Source organism: Coregonus lavaretus (assembly GCF_964263955.1).
Source record: "Coregonus lavaretus genome assembly, contig: HAP1_SCAFFOLD_281, whole genome shotgun sequence".
NCBI classification, from domain to species: Eukaryota; Metazoa; Chordata; class Actinopteri; order Salmoniformes; family Salmonidae; genus Coregonus; species Coregonus lavaretus.
Window position 1 is genome coordinate 431553 of NW_028167081.1, and position 19620 is coordinate 451172.

Here is a 19620-nt window from a genome sequence, read left to right on the forward strand (position 1 = left end):
ATAACTTCACAGATCTTCATTGTAAAGGGTTTAAACACTGTTTCCCATGCTTGTTCAATGAACCATAAATAATTAATGAACATGCACCTGTGGAACGGTCGTTAAGACTTACAGATGGTAGGCAATTAAGGTCACAGTTATGAAAACTTAGGACACAAAAGAGGCCTTTCTATTGACTCTGGAAAACACCAAAAGAAATATGCCCAGGATCCCTGCTCATCTGCGTGAACGTGCCTTATGCATGCTGCAAGGAGGCATCCTCCCTCATGTGGTACCCTTCCTGCAGGCTCATCCTGACATGACAATGCCACCAGCCATACTGCTCATCATTCTGTGCGTGATTTCCTGCAAGACAGGAATGTCAGTGTTCTGTCATGGCCAGTGAAGAACCCGGATCTCAATCCCATTGAGCACGTCTGGGACCTGTTGGATCGGAGGGTGAGGGCTAGGGCAATTCCCCCCAGAAATGTCCGGGAACTTGTATGTGCCTTGGTGGAAGAGTGGGGTAACATCTCACAGCAAGAACTGGCAAATCTGGTGCAGTCCATGAGGAGGAGATGCACTGCAGTACTTAATGCAGCTGGTGGCCACACCAGATACTGACTGTTACTTTTGATTTTGACCCCCCCCAGGGACACATTATTTGTGTGTGGAACTTGTTCAGTTTATGTCTCAGTTGTTGAATCTTGTTATGTTCATACAAATATTTACACATGTTAAGTTTTGCTGAAAATAAACGCAGTTGACAGTGAGAGGACTTTTTTTGTTGCTGAGTTTACATTCGGTTTTAGTTGAAAATATGTATTTTCAGGTCGTTTTTTCAACGACTTGACAACAACTTAATGTCAACGTACTTGCAGCCTATAAACATGGACGCAGTATAATAAATTGGTCTATAATCAGTTTTATTAACAATCTTACATCACTCCAGTATTTCTTTACAACATTCAAGTGCTACTTGTCTTTATTCCACTACTGAAGAAGCATGACTCAAATAACCTACTCATATTTCAAACATCCAGCCTGACAAAATATACATTTTTAATTATTCAATGCCTCACCATTAAGTGAATTATTGCCAATACATATTAACTAAGGGGTGATCATTTGGTTTTGATATTTTATATTTACAATTCATGCAACATTTAGTAATAATAATTTATGCAACGAACTGACCATTTTGGGGTACAATTATATTGACATTGTTGCCTTGCTTGTAGAATATCAGGGTTCATTCTCAGATGTGCCAACCCAAATGTACTAGAGTATGACATTGGGGACTCGGCCCCGATCCAACAACATGCCTATCGAGTGAACCCTGAAAAGAGAGAGAAGCTCCGCAGTGAGGTGGAAAGTTACTACGGATATTGCAGGAGTTTCCTCTTGAAATCAGACATGTCCGTGGTAAGGACAACTTGGTTGCTGATTGTCTCAAGGGTGGGCAGTCAAAAGGATTTGTGTTTTGCATTTAGCCAGTGCGTTGTCATGGATCACAATTTATTTTGACTGCACGTTTTTCTGTATTGGAGATGAGTTTTGTTTGGGCTCGTTCCAAGGGGACGAGAGTTCTAGAAGCTAATGAGTTTTAGGAAGACCAGAGTTCTAGAAGCCAGTGAGTTTTGGAAGCTAGTGAGTTTTAGGAAGACCAGAGTTCTAGAAGCTAGTGAGTTTTAGGAAGACCAGAGTTATAGAAACTAGTGAGTTTTAGGTCAGTAACTTATAACCACGGAACCACCCCAGACCTTTCATGCATGACTTAAAGCACCTGAGTATTAGATTTACTGCCAGGGTCTAGTATGTCACTGCCAGGTCTGATTTTCTCTTTGGTTTTGAGCCCACGGCAAGAAGGCACCAGAGCCTATTGTGGTAACAGGTTCACACTAGATAACACAACCACACAGTGCATGAAAAACATGAGGTGTGGCCCACGGCAAGAAGGCACCAGAGCCTATTGTGGTAACAGGTTCACACTAGATAACACAACCACACAGTGCATGAAAAACATGAGGTGTGGCTAACGTTTGCAAGCTTGAGCTAGCTACCGAGCTAGCATACAAACTCGGTAGCACAGAGTAGATCCTCCATATGACGTTGAGAAATAGTGCATTGTGGGTAGTTTAGAAGATATCTGGAAATAAGTTAATAAATGTGTAATAACGCAAAAACATAACTGTTTGAACTTAATAGGTAACCAGATCTTGACTACAACTAAGTTCCTAAGTCTTTAACCACACTGTGTTGTTACATTGGTGAGTAAAAACACATGCTTCCTACCCTTTAACTTTTTGTCTGAAAATAAAATCTACATTTTACTCAACTTCGTTACCCACTCCAGTCAGCAGATGGCGATGTGGGACTTTAAGGCTATGCTGCTAGTGTGACGTATAATCTAGTGGACGGGACGCTTCTTTCAACAGCAGCAACAGTTAGTCAGACACCTCGGTAGCTTGCTAGACAAAATAGCCCAACCAATAAAGCTCTTTAGACGCTTTCGTGTATATTAGCCACTGTGTTTTAAACCCACTTCTGTCGTCTAGTTAGTTATCCCATTTAATTTCATATTTACGGTGTTGTTGTTATTGGTCAGCTAGCTGGCTGGTTAAGTTAGCACTAGCCTAGCTAGCTAACATCCCCGACCATGAGTTCACTAAACTACTCTCCTCCTGCTAAAGAAGAGGAGGTCTGCTGGACGGAGAAAGAAGCTCTAGTGAAAGAGGAGGAGGAAGAGGAGGATGTTACAATACAAAAACAAGTAGAGGGTGAAGCTGTTACCGTGAAAGAAGAAGAGAAAGACGTTACAGTGAAAGAAGAGGAAGACTCGTTCAGAGTGAAAGAGGAGGAGGATGTTACAGTGAAAGAAGAGGAAGACGCGTTCAGAGTGAAAGAGGAGGAGGATGTTACAGTGAAAGAAGAGGAAGACGCGTTCAGAGTGAAAGAGGAGGAGGATGTTACAGTGAAAGAGGAGGAGGATGTTACAGTGAAAGAAGAGGAAGACGCGTTCAGAGTGAAAGAGGAGGAGGATGTTACAGTGAAAGAAGAGGAAGACGCGTTCAGAGTGAAAGAGGAGGAGGATGTTACAGTGAAAGAAGAGGAAGACGCGTTCAGAGTGAAAGAGGAGGAGGATGTTACAGTGAAAGAAGAGGAAGACGCGTTCAGAGTGAAAGAGGAGGAGGATGTTACAGTGAAAGAAGAGGAAGACGCGTTCAGAGTGAAAGAAGAGGAGGAAGAGATAGAGGAGGATGCAGTTTTTGGAGTGAAGAAGGAGGGAGAGATTACTGTCACGTTGAAAGATGAAGAGGAGGAGATGGGAGATCTGATTAACACCAGTAAGTACCGCCTTAAATTAGTTTTTCACTTTGGATATTTGGAGTTCGCTTGTCAATTCAATGGTGAGAGATGCTATGCTACTAGCATCATGTTATGAATTTGCAAAGCCATCTCCTATAGTGTGGCTCGTCTCGACACCGTGATACAGCTGCCCAGTGGGAAGCACCTCAGGGCCGGCATGCACCTCGAACACCGGTGATTTGGTATTTTATTAGGTGTAATGGTCGTTCGCAGTGGCTCGGCTTCCTGCTCCTGAAATCAGTAACGTGTTGGTGCTTTCAAGAGAACTTCGGAACCTCATAGTTAAAGTGTATGGAAGTTTGTTGTGTAGAGCTTCCTGTTGGTCGATTCCGATATTTTCCAAGTGGGGAAACCAAGGAAATGTTTCTATGAGTGTTCAAGTCGGAAATGTCAGAATGACCGATTCCCCAGTTGTCTTGAAAGCGGAAGGAACTAATTGGTAAGTCACTGTGACATCCAGATGGTGACCAACTCTCGCTCGACCATCAAAATAAACACAACTCTTGAGTCACGGGATGTTGGGAAGCAAGGTGGTTGTCTGAAATGAGCCTCCTGATAAAACCCTCCCAGTTTCCTCAAAGTTCGATAGAATAGTCAATTTAGTATCATTGTTTTTTGAGGGATTTTGTTGTTTTGTTTTATCTAAGTTTTTCAACAATGTCTGCATTGAATTCAGCTTCAACACACGTAGCACAACGGCTAACCGTCTACCTCTTGTTGCACTTATAATAATAATAATAATATGCCATTTAGCAGACGCTTTTATCCAAAGCGACTTACAGTCGTGCGTGCATACATTTTTTTTTTTTGTGTATGGGTTGTCCCGGGGATCGAACCCACTACCTTGGCGTTACAAGCGCCGTGCGCTACCAGCTGAGCTACAGAGGACCACACTTCAGCCAGTATGACTTTGAAAGGGCAGAACATAGAACCCAGCTTGTTGTCGGCCTTGCAATCATCCCTGCAGAAGGCCATGGAAGAAATGGGTAGAGTCAAGCACCATTCTTGAATCTCTTGAGTCTGATGTTTTCTCAGGTCAAGCGATCTCAGATGAATATGCAAGAAGATGTATCGGTCCTATTACAGAGGCAATATGAGGCAGAGGGTCAGAGATCAATGCTGGAGGACGACAACGACCGACTGATTTAAGGAAGTCGAGAAGAACGCCAAACCGTATGAGGATCTCCACAGAAGCGTTCAAGATTCAGCTAACCGAGACAGGCTCCTCAATTTAAGACTTTTAGGGGTCTGGAGGATAGCAGGCCGCGGGAATGTGTGAGACAAATTATCTGGGAAGCTCTTGGGAGGGATCTGGACAAATCCGAGCTTCAACGGAGTCCACCGTTCCCTAGCAACAATACCACGGGAGAATCAGCCGCCTTAGACCGATCATCATCCGCTTTCTCAGGGATCTGGAGAGAGAGTACTGGTGGCTGCAGAAGGGAACGTATCGGGAGAAGAGAGGGGTGACTTGGAAGGACTAAAGCTTATGTTAGGGGCACAATAATAGCACACACCAGCAGAAAGAAAATGGAGAAAGAGTTGGAAAAAAACTAAAGTCTCAAATTTAAAGAGTTGGCGAAAAATAGTTCTCCGAGGAAAAATCCCTATTGAAACAAGTCTGTGATCTGAAGTTTCAATGACGTGAGATCTGTAACAAAAAAGGCTGAATATGTTTCTGCTTTGAAGAAAGTGGTGAAAGAACAGGTCCATTATTGGCTGGACAATTGAAACAAAAAAGATGCCAGTTTTGTAATACCAGCTATCAAAAGTGGAAGTGTTGAGCTACTGACTGGTACAAAAGATATTAACAATGTGTTTTATGACTTTTATTGGACTCTGAATGTAACTTAGACCCAGCTAAATTGAATGCCTTTTTCCAGGGGTGTCCCCAGATCAAATAAAGGATTTGGATGCTCCTATACTAGAATCTGATATAAGAACAGCCATCACCTCAATGAAGTCTGGAAAGTCACCAGGAGTAATCAAATCAAATCAAATTTTATTTGCCACATGCGCCCGAATACAACAGGTGTGGACATTTCCGTGAAATGCTTACATACAGCCCTTAACCAACAACGCATTTATTTTTAAATAAAAAAGTAAAATAAAACAACAACAACAAAAAAAGTGTTGAGGGGGAAAAAAAGAGCAGAAGTCAAATTAAAATAACAGTAGGGAGGCTATATACAGGGGGTACCGGTACAGGGTCAATGGGAAATAACAGTAGGGAGGCTATATACAGGGGGTACCGGTACAGAGTCAATGGGAAATAACAGTAGGGAGGCTATATACAGGGGGTACCAGTACAGAGTCAATGGGAAATAACAGTAGGGAGGCTATATACAGGGGGGCGTTAGATGGCTTCCTGGTTGAGTGTTTATAAGAGGAATATTGGCGTTATTATAATAATATAATATGATATTTAGCAGACGCTTTTATCCAAAGCGACTTACACTCATGTGTGCATACATTTTTACGTATGGGTGGTCCCGGGGATCGAACCCACTACCCTGGCTTTTTTTAAATCAAAAGGGATTCTGTCAAAAATGTATTGAATTCAAATGGATTTACCCAGTGTACAAAGCACTACAGCCTCTCTGTGATGACAAGCTCTGCTCTTTTATTTAGGGATCTAGTCTAGGTTAAACCTCATAGGAAGACAGTTTTATCATGTGGAGGTTTCATTCAAGTCTCTGTTTAACTAAATACTCTGTTTGTCTTTGGCAGGAGAGAGACCAGACTCTCACTCTGACAGCGGGAAGAGTCCTTCAGCGGAACCAGACCCAGAGACGCCCAAACCAGCGAGACAACACCACTGCTTCCAATGTGAAAAGAGATTTTCCCGATCAGGGGACCTCAAAGCTCATGAGAGGACACACACAGGAGAAAAGCCTTTCCAATGTTCCCAGTGTGGAAAGAGTTTTACCATGTTAAATAGCCTGAAAAGGCATGAGAGAATACACACAGGAGAAAAGCCTTATCAATGTTCCCAATGTGGAAAGAGTTTTACTCAGATAGGGCACCTAAAACAGCATGAGAGAATACACACAGGAGAAAAGCCTTACCACTGCTCCCAGTGTGAAAAGAGATTTTCCCGATCAGATGACCTAAAAGCTCATGAGTGGACACACACAGGAGAAGAGCCTTTCCAATGTTCACAGTGTAAAAAGCGTTTTACTGTGTTAGCTAACCTGAAAAGGCATGAAACAATACACACAGGAGAAAAGCCTTATCAATGTTCCCAATGTGGAATTAGTTTTATTCAGTTAGCTACCCTGAAGCAGCATAAGAGAATACACACAGGAGAAAAGCCATTCCAATGTTCCCATTGTGGAAAGAGTTTTACTCAGAGAGGGTATCTAAAAGTGCATGAGAGAATACACACAGGAGAAAAGCCTTACCACTGCTCCCAGTGTGGGAAGAGTTTTACCTGGTTAAAGAGACTGAAGGAGCATAAGAGAACACACACAAAAAAAGCCCCACCACTTCTCACTCTCTGTGTGGAAGGACAATTTCCCAGTCAGAGAACCTGAAATCCCATGAGAGAATAGAGAGGCTGTGTTCTGACTTATGTTTTTAACTGACAATTTGTGTTTTTGTCTATGCCACATGAAATCATTTTGTTTATATGAATTCTTACTCAAAAATAGGCATATTTTTGTTTTTTCACCTCGAGGCCTGATCATATCTAAAATCAGATTAAATACTATAAAATGTGTATTTTGTTTTGGATATGAACTTTAATGCATTGGTTACAGGTATAAACCCTCAGTTGTTCATTATATTATTTGGATATTGCTAAATGTAAATTATTATATAGATGAATGGAACTTTGCATTTCTTGATTCTAACCTTGAAACCTATAGACTTTGATTTGATATATAAGATTAGGCTTTTGCTAAATGAATTTGATTGAAATTGATTGGATATATGATTTGGATATTGCAAAATGAATTTGATTACATGATTTGAATATTGCAAAATGTAAATGATGAACTAGATTCATAGCATGTGCATTTCTTGATTCTAACATTGAAACCTTTTGAATTGACTTGTTGTGTTTCATTGAGTTAGTTTGTGTTTCTAGTCATCAAGCTAAAGGTGTATGATAATGTGATGTTCTGAGAACATTGATAAGTTGTTGACCTGAAAAACATTCACTACCTCATGACTGTTCCAATCAGTATTATTCCACCATGTCAGAGAGAACTGGTGCTGATTGTAAAAAGGATTTTATTAATGCAGCCTAATTTTATCTGAATATAAATAAAATCACATGAGAGAATAGTGAGGCTGTGTTCTGACTTATGTTTTTCACTGAGAATTAATGTTTTTGTTCACGGCACATGAAATCATATTGTTTACGATTATACCTGTCTATATAAGGTCCCACAGTTCCCAAGAACACAAATAAATAAATGGAAGAAGTTTGGAACCACCTAGACTCTTCCTAGAGCTGGCCGCCTGGGATGGGAGAACCTTCCAGAAGGACAACAATCTCTGTAGCACTCTACAAATCAGGCCTTTACGGTAGAGTGGCTAGACGGAAGCCACTGCTCAGTAAAAGGCACATGACAGCCCGCTTGGAGTTTGCCAAAAGGTACCTAAAGGACTCTCAGACCATGAGAAACAAGATTCTCTGGTCTGATGAAACCAAGATTGAACTCTTTGGCCTGAACGCCAAGCGTCACGGGTGGCGTAAACCTGGCATCCTCCCTACGGTGAAGCATGGTGGTGGCAGCATCATGCTGTGGGGATGTTTTTCAGCGGTAGGGACTTGTCAGGATCGAGGGAAAGATGAATGGAGAAAAGTACAGATGAAAACCTTCTCAGGACCTCAGACTGGGTTGAAGGTTCACCTTCCAATAGGACAACGTCCCTAAGCACACAGCCAAGACAACACAGGTGTGGCTTCGGGACAAGTCTCTGAATAACCTTGAGTGGACCAGCCAGTGCCCAGACTTGAACCCGGTCGAACATCTCTGGAGAGACCTGAAAATAGCTGTGTAGCGACGCTCCCCATCCAACCTGATAGAGCTTGAGAGGATCTGCAGAGAAGAATGGGAGAAACTCCCCAAATACAGGTGTGCCAAGCTTGTAGCATCACACCCAAGAAGACTCTATGCTGTAATCGCTGCCAAAGGTGGTTCAACAAAGTACGTAGTAAAGGGTCTGAATACATACAGTGAGGGAAAAAGTATTTGATCCCCTGTTGATTTTGTACGTTTGCCCACTGACAAAGAAATGATCAGTCTATAATTTTAATGGTAGGTTTATTTCAACAGTGAGACACAGAATAACAACAAAAAAGTCCAGAAAAACGCATGTAAAAAATGTTATAAATTGATTTGCATTTTATCACAAAGATGTCTGGCTCCCAGGTGTCTTTTATACAGGTAACGAGCTGAGATTAGGAGCGCACTCTTAAAGGGAGTGCTCCTAATCTCAGCTTGTTACCTGTATAAAAGAAACATGTCCACAGAAGCAATCAATCAATCAGATTCCAAACTCTCCACCATGGCCAAGACCAAAGAGCTCTCCAAGGATGTCAGGGACAAGATTGTAGACCTACACAAGGATGGAATGGGCTACAAGACCATCACCAAGCAGCTTGGTGAGAAGGTGACAACAGTTGGTGCGATTATTCGCAAATGGAAGAAACACAAAATAACTGTCAATCTCCCTCGGCCTGGGGCTCCATTCAAGATCTCACCTTGTGGAGTTGCAATGATCATGAGAACGGTGAGGAATCAGCCCAGAACTACACGGGAGGATCTTGTCAATGATCTCAAGGCAGCTGGGACCATAGTCACCAAGAAAACAATTGGTAACACACTATGCCGTGAAGGACTGAAATCCTGCAGCGTCCCCCTGCTCAAGAAAGCACATATACAGGGCTGTCTGAAGTTTGCCAATGAACACCTGAATGATTCAGAGGAGAACTGGGTGAAAGTGTTGTGGTCAGATGAGACCAAAATCGAGCTCTTTAGCATCAACTCAACTCGCCGTGTTTGGAGGAGGAGGAATGCTGCCTATGACCCCAAGAACACCATCCCCACCGTCAAACATGGAGGTGGAAACATTATGCTTTGGGGGTGTGTTTCTGCTAAGGGGACAGGACAACTTCACTGCATCAAAGGGACGATGGACGGGGCCATGTACCGTTAAATCTTGGGTGAGAACCTCCTTCCCTCAGCCAGGGCATTGAAAATGGGTCGTGGATGGGTATTCCAGTATGACAATGACCCAAAACAAACGGCCAAGGCAACAAAGGAGTGGCTCAAGAAGAAGCACATTAAGGTCCTGGAGTGGCCTAGCCAGTCTCCAAACCTTAATCCCATAGAAAATCTGTGGAGGGAGCTGAAGGTTCGAGTTGCCAAACGTCAGCCTCAAAACCTTAATGACTTGGAGAAGATCTGCAAAGAGGAGTGGAACAAAATCCCTCCTGAGATGTGTGCAAACCTGGTGGCCAACTACAAGAAACGTCTGACCTCTGTGATTGCCAACAAGGGTTTTGCCACCAAGTACTAAGTCATGTTTTGCAAAGGGGTAAAATATTATTTCCCTCATTAAAAATGCAAATCAATTTATAACATTTTTGACATGCGTTTTTCTGGATTTTTTTGTTGTTATTCTGTCTCTCACTGTTCAAATAAACCTACCATAAAAATTATAGACTGATCATGTCTTTGTCAGCGGGCAAACGTACAAAATCAGCAGGGGATCAAATACTTTTTTCCCTCACTGTATGTAAATGATATGTTAAAGTTTTTATTAATGTATTAATTAATTAATGTTAATATTAATATTTATGTAAATGTGAAACTTCATTATTTCTTTATTTATATAAATTAGCAACAAAAACGTGTTTTTGCTTCGTCATTATGTGTATATTGATGAGGATTTTTATTTTATTTTAGTCTATTTTAGAATAAGGCTGTAACGTAACAAAATGTGGGAAAAGCCAATGGGTCCGAACACTTTCCGAATGCACTGTATTGTTACACCATGTAGGAAGCAGTATAGACCTAGTCTGTTCATTATATACATCTATATGATGTATTGTTACACCATGTAGGAGCAGTATAGATCTAGTCTGTTCATTATATACATCTATATGATGTATTGTTACACCATGTAGGAGCAGTATAGACCTAGTCTGTTCATTATATACATCTATATGATGTATTGTTACACCATGTTGGAGCAACATGTTAGATAGTGACTTATTTAGATTTTGTTTAACTTAATGAAACTGCCTTAAATGCAGATGTACTGTAGTATATTTTTTTTATTTGAACTCGTTAAAAATATACACTAATCAACACATCCCTGTCTTTGTACGTCTCAATATAATAGTATTATTTAATTATATACATTTAAAATAAACTTTGAAAATAAAATATTTTCCTCAACTGCGATACCCACTCCAGTCAGCAGATGGCGATGTGCGTCTTTCAGGCGATGCTGAAAGCGTGACGTATAATCTAGTGGACGGAAGGCAACAGTCAACCACCTCCGTAGCTGGTTAGCCAACAGCCGAAAGATTCAAGCTCTAGACGCTTTCGGTGTATATATTAGCTACTGTGTTTTAAACCCACTTCGGTCGTATCTACTTGTTAACCTATTTAATGTAATATTAAGTTGTTATTGGTCAGCTACAGTAGCTGGCTGGTTAAGTTAGCACTAGCCTAGCTAGCTAACTAACATCCCCGACCATGAGCTCACTAAGCTACTCTCCTCCTGCTAAAGAAGAGGAGGTCTGCTGGACGGAGAAAGAAGCTCTAGTGAAAGAGGAGGAGGAAGAGGAGGATGTTACAATACAAAAACAAGTAGAGGGTGAAGCTGTTACCGTGAAAGAAGAAGAGAAAGACGTTACAGTGAAAGAAGAGGAGAAAGAGGGTCTGTGGCTGAACGTTGTCGTGAAAGAGGAGGAGGAAGAGGAGGATGTCACAGTAACAAAAGAAGAGGAGGGTGGTGAGACTGTTACAGTGAAAGATGAAGAGAATAAAGACGAGGCTTTTTTTGGAGTGAAGGAGGGAGAGGTAACTGTCACGTTGAAGGAGGAGGAGGAGGAGGGGGAAGAAGAGGAAGAGGAGGAGGGGGAAGAAGAAGAGGAGGAGGGGGAAGAAGAAGAGGAGGAGGAGGAGACGGAAGATCTGATTAACAACAGTAAGTAACGTTACTGTCTTGGAAGGAGCAGTTGTTGAACTGATGCGTGTTTTTTTTCAAATGATGTTCTGAGCTTAAATATGTCGTTTTTAAATGTAGGAATTGATAAAGCTACTCTGTAAGATGTGAATACCATCAACAAGCTGGCCAACAACAAAACGTTATTTGCACGCAAAATCACAACTTAAATGTCTCATAGACTTGGCCATTGTACTACTCTGGAGGGGGATTCCTAGTCCAATATTGACTGCGGTCAAGTGATGCAACACTCGCAAAACGCGGTCAAGCCATCTGCTCTTCAGTTTCTTCCTGAATTTGCGTGCGCGAATACACTTTACAGAAATTGCGTTTTTCCGGTAGGGAAATTGAGTTGGATGGACTCTAATTCACAGAAAAAGTCGAGACGATAGCTACAAATCATTCCAAACAAACCGTTTGAAACATAATTGATTCAATCTTCCATAATAAAAATGATACCAAATCATTTATTTTCATATTTCGCGTGATAAAAAATGACTTTGTCATGGGTAGAGTGAGGCTGCAGTATCCTATCAGGGTGCTGTTTTAAGCAAATGTTAAATAGTTAAAGCAAAATGTGTTTACAGTCATGACATACACTATATATACAAAAGTATGTGGACACCCCTTGAAATTAGTGGATTCGGCTATTTCAGCCACAATAAAATCGAGCACACCGCCATGCAATCTCCATAGACAATGGAGAATGGCCCGTACTGAAGAGCTCAGTGTCTTTCAACGTGGCACCGTCATAGGATGCCACCTTTCCAACAAGTCAGTTCGTCAATGTTCTGCCCCTGCTAGAGCTGACCCTGTTCAACTGTAAGTGCTGTTATTGTGAAGTGGAAACATCTAGAAGCAACAACGGCTCATCCGCGAAGTAGTAGGCCACACAAGCTCACAGAACGGGACCCGCTGAAGTGCGTAGCGAGTGAAAATCCTCGGTCCTCGGTTGCAACACTCACTACCGGGTTCAAAACTGCCTCTTGAAGCAACGTCAGCACGAGCTGTTCGTCGGGATCTTCATGAAATGGGGTTTCCACGGCCGATCAGCCGCACACACAAGCCTAAGGTTACATTTTGTGCTTCCAACTTTGTGGCAACAATTTTGGGAAGGCCTTATCCTGTTTCAGCATGACAACGCCCCCGTGCACAAATCTAGGTCCATACAGAAATGGTTTGACGAGATCGGTGTGGAAGAACTTGACTGGCCTGCACAGAGCCCTGACCTCAACCCCATCGAACACCTTTGGGATGAATTGGAACGCTGACTGCGAGCCAGGCCTAATCGCCCAACATCAGTGCCCCGACCTCACTAATGCTCTTGTGGCTGAAAGGAAGCAAGTCCCCCGCAGCAATGTTCCAACATCTAGTGGAAAGCCTTCCCAGAAGAGTGGAGGCTGTTATAGCAGCAAAGGGGGGATCAACTCCATATTAATGCCCATGATTTTGGAGTGAGATGTTGGACGAGCAGGTGTCCACATACTTCTGGTCCTACTACTACTACTACTAGCAGGTGTCCACATACTGTTGGTCATGTAGTGTAGCTACTACTACTACTAGCAGGTGTCCACATACTGTTGGTCATGTAGTGTAGCTACTACTACTACTACTACTACTACTACTACTACTACTACTACTACTACTGTAGCTACTACTACTACTAGCAGGTGTCCACATACTGTTGGTCATGTAGTGTAGCTACTACTACTACTAGCAGGTGTCCACATACTGTTGGTCATGTAGTGTAGCTACTACTACTACTACTACTAGCAGGTGTCCACATACTGTTGGTCATGTAGTGTAGCTACTACTACTACTACTACTACTAGCAGGTGTCCACATACTGTTGGTCATGTAGTGTAGCTACTACTACTACTACTAGCAGGTGTCCACATACTGTTGGTCATGTAGTGTAGCTACTACTACTACTACTACTACTACTACTACTAGCAGGTGTCCACATACTGTTGGTCATATAGTGTAGCTACTACTACTACTACTACTACTACTAGCAGGTGTCCACATCCTGTTGGTCATGTAGTGTAGCTACTACTAGCAGGTGTCCACATACTGTTGGTCATGTAGTGTAGCTACTACTACTACTAGCAGGTGTCCACATACTGTTGGTCATGTAGTGTAGCTACTACTACTACTACTACTACTAGCAGGTGTCCACATCCTGTTGGTCATGTAGTGTAGCTACTACTACTACTAGCAGGTGTTGGGTCTTGTAGTGTAGCTACTACTACTACTAGCAAGTGTCCACATACTGTTGGTCATGTAGTGTAGCTACTACTACTACTACTACTAGCAGGTGTCCACATACTGTTGGTCATGTAGTGTAGCTACTACTACTACTAGCAGGTGTCCACATACTGTTGGTCATGTAGTGTAGCTACTACTACTACTACTACTAGCAGGTGTCCACATACTGTTGGTCATGTAGTGTAGCTACTACTACTACTACTACTACTAGCAGGTGTCCACATACTGTTGGTCATGTAGTGTAGCTACTACTACTACTACTAGCAGGTGTCCACATACTGTTGGTCATGTAGTGTAGCTACTACTACTACTACTACTACTACTACTACTACTACTAGCAGGTGTCCACATACTGTTGGTCATGTAGTGTAGCTACTACTACTACTACTACTACTACTAGCAGGTGTCCACATCCTGTTGGTCATGTAGTGTAGCTACTACTAGCAGGTGTCCACATACTGTTGGTCATGTAGTGTAGCTACTACTACTACTAGCAGGTGTCCACATACTGTTGGTCATGTAGTGTAGCTACTACTACTACTACTACTACTACTAGCAGGTGTCCACATCCTGTTGGTCATGTAGTGTAGCTACTACTACTACTAGCAGGTGTTGGGTCTTGTAGTGTAGCTACTACTACTACTAGCAGGTGTCCACATACTGTTGGTCATGTAGTGTAGCTACTACTACTACTACTACTAGCAGGTGTCCACATACTGTTGGTCATGTAGTGTATCTACTACTACTACTAGCAGGTGTCCACATACTGTTGGTCATATAGTGTAGCTACTACTACTACTACTACTAGCAGGTGTCCACATCCTGTTGGTCATGTAGTGTAGCTACTACTACTACTACTAGCAGGTGTCCACATACTGTTGGTCATGTAGTGTAGCTACTACTACTACTACTACTACTACTAGCAGGTGTCCATATACTGTTGGTCATGTAGTGTAGCTACTACTACTACTAGCAGGTGTCCATAAACTGTTGGTCATGTAGTGTAGCTACTACTACTACTACTACTAGCAGGTGTCCACATACTGTTGGTCATGTAGTGTAGCTACTACTACTACTAGCAGGTGTCCATATACTGTTGGTCATGTAGTGTAGCTACTACTACTACTACTACTAGCAGGTGTCCACATACTGTTGGTCATGTAGTGTAGCTACTACTACTACTACTACTACTAGCAGGTGTCCACATACTGTTGGTCATGTAGTGTAGCTACTACTACTACTAGCAGGTGTCCACATACTGTTGGTCATGTAGTGTAGCTACTACTACTACTAGCAGGTGTCCAAATACTGTTGGTCATGTAGTGTAGCTACTACTACTACTAGCAGGTGTCCACATACTGTTGGTCATGTAGTGTAGCTACTACTACTACTAGCAGGTGTCCACATACTGTTGGTCATGTAGTGTAGCTACTACTACTACTAGCAGGTGTCCACATACTGTTGGTCATGTAGTGTAGCTACTACTACTACTACTACTTCTACTACTACTACTACTACTAGCAGGTGTCCACATACTGTTGGTCATGTAGTGTAGCTACTACTACTACTACTACTACTACTAGCAGGTGTCCACATACTGTTGGTCATGTAGTGTAGCTACTACTACTAGCAGGTGTCCACATACTGTTGGTCATGTAGTGTAGCTACTACTACTAGCAGGTGTCCACATACTGTTGGTCATGTAGTGTAGCTACTACTACTACTACTACTACTACTAGCAGGTGTCCACATACTGTTGGTCATGTAGTGTAGCTACTACTACTACTACTACTACTAGCAGGTGTCCACATACTGTTGGTCATTTAGTGTAGCTACTACTACTACTACTACTACTACTACTACTACTAGCAGGTGTCCACATACTGTTGGTCATGTAGTGTAGCTACTACTAGCAGGTGTCCACATAATGTTGGTCATGTAGTGTAGCTACTACTACTACTACTAGCAGGTGTCCACATACTGTTGGTCATGTAGTGTAGCTACTACTACTACTACTACTAGCAGGTGTCCACATACTGTTGGTCATGTAGTGTAGCTACTACTACTACTAGCAGGTGTCCACATACTGTTGGTCATGTAGTGTAGCTACTACTACTACTACTACTACTACTACTACTAGCAGGTGTCCACATACTGTTGGTCATGTAGTGTAGCTACTACTACTACTACTACTACTACTACTACTACTATTAGCAGGTGTCCACATACTGTTGGTCATGTAGTGTAGCTACTACTACTACTACTACTACTACTACTACTACTATTAGGTGTCCACATACTGTTGGTCATGTAGTGTAGCTACTACTACTACTACTACTACTAATACTACTACTACTACTACTACTACTAGCAGGTGTCCACATACTGTTGGTCATGTAGTGTAGCTACTACTAGCAGGTGTCCACATACTGTTGGTCATATAGTGTAGCTACTACTAGCAGGTGTCCACATACTGTTGGTCATGTAGTGTAGCTACTACTACTACTAGCAGGTGTCCACATACTGTTGGTCATGTAGTGTAGCTACTACTACTACTACTACTACTACTACTACTATTAGGTGTCCACATACTGTTGGTCATGTAGTGTAGCTACTACTACTACTACTACTACTAATACTACTACTACTACTACTACTACTACTAGCAGGTGTCCACATACTGTTGGTCATGTAGTGTAGCTACTACTAGCAGGTGTCCACATACTGTTGGTCATGTAGTGTAGCTACTACTAGCAGGTGTCCACATACTGTTGGTCATGTAATGTAGCTACTACTACTACTAGCAGGTGTCCACATACTGTTGGTCATGTAGTGTAGCTACTACTAGCATGTGTCCACATAATGTTGGTCATGTAGTGTAGCTACTACTACTAGCAGGTGTCCACATACTGTTGGTCATGTAGTGTAGATATTACTACTACTAGCAGGTGTCCACATACTGTTGGTCATGTAGTGTAGCTACTACTACTACTACTACTAGCAGGTGTCCACATACTGTTGGTCATGTAGTGTAGCTACTACTACTACTAGCAGGTGTCCACATACTGTTGGTCATGTAGTGTAGCTACTACTACTACTACTACTACTACTGCTACTACTAGCAGGTGTCCACATACTGTTGGTCATGTAGTGTAGCTACTACTACTACTACTACTACTACTACTACTACTACTACTACTACTACTACTACTACTACTAGCAGGTGTCCACATACTGTTGGTCATGTAGTGTAGCTACTACTACTACTAGCAGGTGTCCACATACTGTTGGTCATGTAGTGTAGCTACTACTACTACTACTACTACTACTACTACTAGCAGGTGTCCACATACTGTTGGTCATGTAGTGTAGCTACTACTACTACTACTACTACTACTACTACTACTACTACTACTACTACTACTACTACTAGCAGGTGTCCACATACTGTTGGTCATGTAGTGTAGCTACTACTACTACTACTACTACTACTACTACTACTACTACTATTAGGTGTCCACATACTGTTGGTCATGTAGTGTAGCTACTACTACTACTACTACTAATACTACTACTACTACTACTACTACTACTAGCAGGTGTCCACATACTGTTGGTCATGTAGTGTAGCTACTACTAGCAGGTGTCCACATACTGTTGGTCATGTAGTGTAGCTACTACTAGCAGGTGTCCACATACTGTTGGTCATGTAGTGTAGCTACTACTACTACTAGCAGGTGTCCACATACTGTTGGTCATGTAGTTGTCACGTGAATTTCTATCTCTAATTCACCCTAAGCTTGAATCATTACCAGAGGTTGTAAGGCTCTGGTTTTAATCATCAATGATTCAAGGTCCACAACTCACAAGTCTTATCTGTATTTTTATTCATGGCGAGAGCTTTGAGGCCAAAACAAAAATCGCCTTTCTTTATACTTCTTGACAAACAAAAACACTATGCTCCTCCCACCTTTCTTAAACAGTTCCCGCCTCCCCCCTTGAATGGTTAGTAACGCCCCTTCTGTTAGTGGGTTGACACTACATGATAATTCTAACATTTATGCTGTGTTTGGGGTGTAATTCTTTAGTCATTATTCTTAAAATCCAAATTAATCTAACAGTAGTGTAGCTACTACTAGCAGGTGTCCACATACTTTTGGTCATGTATTGTAGCTACTACTAGCAGGTGTCCACATACTGTTGGTCATGTAGTGTAGCTACTACTACTACTAGCAGGTGTCCACATACTGTTGGTCATGTAGTGTAGCTACTACTACTACTACTAGCAGGTGTCCACATCCTGTTGGTCATGTAGTGTAGCTACTACTACTACTACTACTACTACTACTACTACTACTACTACTACTACTACTACTAGCAGGTGTCCACATACTGTTGGTCATGTAGTGTAGCTACTACTACTACTACTACTACTACTACTACTACTACTACTAGCAGGTGTCCACATACTGTTGGTCATGTAGTGTAGCTACTACTACTAGCAGGTGTCCACATACTGTTGGTCATGTAGTGTAGCTACTACTACTACTACTACTAGCAGGTGTCCACATACAGTGGGGGAAAAAAGTATTTAGTCAGCCACCAATTGTGCAAGTTCTCCACTTAAAAAGATGAGAGAGGCCTGTAATTTTCATCATCGGTACTCGTAAACTATGACAGACAAAATGAGAAAATCACATTGTAGGATTTTTCATGAATTTATTTGCAAATTATGGTGGAAAATAAGTATTTGGTCAATAACAAAAGTTGCTCAATACTTTGTTATATACCCTTTGTTGGCAATGACACAGGTCAAACGTTTTCTGTAAGTCTTCACAAGGTTTTCACACACTGTTGCTGGTATTTTGGCCCATTCCTCCATGCAGATCTCCTCTAGAGCAGTGATGTTTTGGGGCTGTCGCTGGGCAACACAGACTTTCAACTCCCTTCAAAGATTTTCTATGGGGTTGAGATCTGGAGACTGGCTAGGCCACTCCAGGACCTTGAAATGCTTCTTACGAAGCCACTCCTTCGTTGCCCGGGCGGTGTGTTTGGGATCATTGTCATGCTGAAAGACCCAGCCACGTTTCATCTTCAATGCCCTTGCTGATGGAAGGAGGTTTTCACTCAAAATCTCACGATACATGGCCCCATTCATTCTTTCCTTTACACGGATCAGTCGTCCTGGTCCCTTTGCAGAAAAACAGCCCCAAAGCATGATGTTCCCACCCCCATGCTTCACAGTAGGTATGGTGTTCTTTGGATGCAACTCAGCATTCTTTGTCCTCCAAACACGACGAGTTGAGTTTTTACCAAAAAGTTCTATTTTGGTTTCATCTCACCATATGACATTGTCCCAATCCTCTTCTGGATCATCCAAATGCACTCTAGCAAACTTCAGACGGGCCTGGACATGTACTGGCTTAAGCAGGGGGACACGTCTGGCACTGCAGGATTTGAGTCCCTGGCGGCGTAGTGTGTTACTGATGGAGGCTTTGTTACTTTGGTCCCAGCTCTCTGCAGGTCATTCACTTCGTCCCCCTGTGTGGTTCTGGGATTTTTGCTCACCGTTCTTGTGATCATTTTGACCCCACGGGGTGAGATCTTGCGTGGAGCCCCAGATCGAGGGAGATTATCAGTGGTCTTGTATGTCTTCCATTTCCTAATAATTGCTCCCACAGTTGATTTCTTCAAACCAAGCTGCTTACCTATTGCAGATTCAGTCTTCCCAGCCTGGTGCAGGTCTACAATTTTGTTTCTGGTGTCCTTTGACAGCTCTTTGGTCTTGGCCATAGTGGAGTTTGGAGTGTG